At 44.4% G+C, this 2,500-nt stretch overlaps 1 protein-coding gene across 1 annotated transcript in view; it reads left to right on the forward strand.

The window, feature by feature from the left end:
* LOC138973097 (high affinity cGMP-specific 3',5'-cyclic phosphodiesterase 9A-like) overlaps window positions 1-2,500 on the forward strand; it is a gene marked incomplete in the record, with an annotated part of 51,583 nt that overhangs the window by 985 nt on the left and 48,098 nt on the right.

Below are 2,500 nucleotides of genomic sequence, written 5' to 3' on the forward strand. Positions count from 1 at the left end.
TGAGTTACTTTACTACGTATCCTTTTAATGTTTGCTAGGAAGTGTGTCGTTGAATAACTTAAAATTTGTCTTTCTTTCTTTCCCTCAGTCTGTATGACTGTCTGTTATGTCTGTCTGTCTTCTTGTTTGTCTGTCTGTCTTTTATGTCTGTCTGTCTGTCTGTCTGTCTGTCTCTGTCTTTCAGTATTTTTGCCTGGCTGTCTGTCTCTCTGTCTGTCTGTCTGGCTGGCTGTCTGTCTGTCTTTTATGTCTGTCTTCCTGTCTTTTCTGTCTGTCTGTCTGTCTGTCTCTCTGTTTGTCTGTCGGTCATTTTCTTTCAGTATTTCTTCTTGGCTGTTTTTCTTTCATAATGTTTGGGGTTTTTTTTGTGTGTTTTTTCTCTGATGTTTCTGTCTTTTATTCATACTTTTGTTTTCGTCTTCCTGTCTTCTTCTCTGTCTGTCTTTCATAATTTCTGTCTTTCTGTACTTTTCTCTTCCTTTCTGTTTTTAATCCCCCCTCCCCCCCCTCCGGCCTCTCCAAACCCTCCTCAAACCCCCTCCATCCCCCCCCCCCCCCCCACCCTTCCAAGATAGCCAGTTAACCTCGACTACACAATATAATCACGGTCTGTTTAGCATTGACAATGTGTTGCAAGCCGACGCTATCTCAGGGAATTGTGGAGCAATCATAATGTTTTTTGTCTGCAACAAATGAAAGACTGCACCAACTACCCACCCATAGCCTCTGAGGGATTAATTTTCTTTCCCTGATTATACTTTCTTTTATCTCCGTCTCCTCCCAATCATTCTTCTTGTCTTTTTGTGTCTTTTGTTTTGCTGCTCTGTTTGTCTATTTTATCTCTCGTATGTGTCTGTCTGTCGCTGTCTGTTTGTCTTCTTCTTCTTCTTCTTTTTCTTCTTCTTCTTCTTCTTCTTCTTCTTCTTCTTCTTCTTCTTCTTCCTCTTCCTCTTCTTCTTCTGCTTCTTCTTCTTCTTCTTTTTCTTCTTCTTCTTCTTCTTCTTCTTCTTCTTCTTCTTCTTCTTCTTCTTCTTCTTCTTCTTCTTCTTCTTCTTCTTCTTCTTCTTCTTCTTCTTCTTCTTCTTCTTCTTCTTCTTCTTCTTCTTCTTAATTGTTCATAGTTTGAAACTCCCACGAAAGTTTGCGTGTGCAACCGTTTTTACTCCACCATTCAGGCAGCCATACGCCGCTCTAGGGGGAAGCATGTCGGGTAGTTTTATGTTTCTATAAGTATAACGTTAACCCATCCATGCGCACTCGGTCTTGTGCTTGTGTGTACACACGAGGGGGATAAGGCACTATAGCAGGTCTGCATATAAGTTGACCTGGGAGATCGGCAAAAAAAACTCCACCCTTAACCCACCAGGCTCGGCCGGGATTCGAACCCACGACCGCGTTTGGGAGTCCGGCGTCGTATTCTTTAGGCCACTGCGCCCGTCGTCCGACAGATTAAATGTCCTTCCCTGATTATACTTGTTTTGTCTCCGTCGTCTCCCTCTCTTCCTCCTGGTTCTTAATTATGCTGCTATGTCTACCTGTTTTGACCTATCTGTCTGCCTCTGTCTGCGTGTGTATCTGTATGTCTCTGTCTCTGTCTCTGTTTGTCTCTCGATCTCGTTCAGTTAGTCTGTCTGTCTTTCTGTCTGTCTGTTTGACTGTCTGTCTGTCTGTCTGTCTGTCCGTCCTTCCGTCCGTCCGTCCGTCCGTCTGTCCGTCTGTCTGTCTGCATCTTTGTGGCGATTGTCTTTTTTTCTTCCACATATTACGACAATGTATGCGGAAAGGTATTCTGATTTGTTTCTTATCTCGATCCCGGCCAAAAAAACACCTGCTCTTCGATATGTTGTTTCTTCGTGTGAGTTCTGTTCGTCAATGTGTTCCTACGTCACCGTGTGTCCAAGGTAACAAACCGTTATTTGCAACAATGCGACACATGCAGCAAGACGGTTATCAGCAGGTAGCTAATTACCACCTACATACAACAGCATGTTGATGATACTTTTCTGGTGTGAATTATTCTGAAATAATTATACTCCGAAGCGTTTTTGGCCTGCTGGGATTCACGTGTGGTGTTTGCTTTTAACGAGTGGTTGCTAGTGATAGTAATCACTGCCGACCGATTTCAGTCAAGCTTTTCCACTCTCTCTTTTGTTTCTCTCTGATTCCACACACACACCCCCCCTCCCTCCCCCTCCCACACCTCCCTCAAGTATGATGGTTGATAATGCGGTTTACGCTTCGCATATTGCAACTGGTTCCACTAAACTCTGACGGGTTACAGGATCTTTTCCGTGCGCACTTGGTCTTGTGCTTGCGTGTACACACGAAGGGGGATAAGGCACTAGCAGGTCTGCACATAAGTTGACCTGGGAGATCGGACACAACCTCCACCCTTAACCCACCAGGCCGCCGCGACCGGGATTCGAACTCACGACCTTCCGATTAGGAGGCCTATAAGAAGCGACCAATATGATATGACGAAAAACAAGACACTAACAGG

The sequence above is a fragment of the Littorina saxatilis genome, linkage group LG8, assembly GCF_037325665.1.
Source record: "Littorina saxatilis isolate snail1 linkage group LG8, US_GU_Lsax_2.0, whole genome shotgun sequence".
NCBI classification, from domain to species: domain Eukaryota; kingdom Metazoa; phylum Mollusca; class Gastropoda; order Littorinimorpha; family Littorinidae; genus Littorina; species Littorina saxatilis.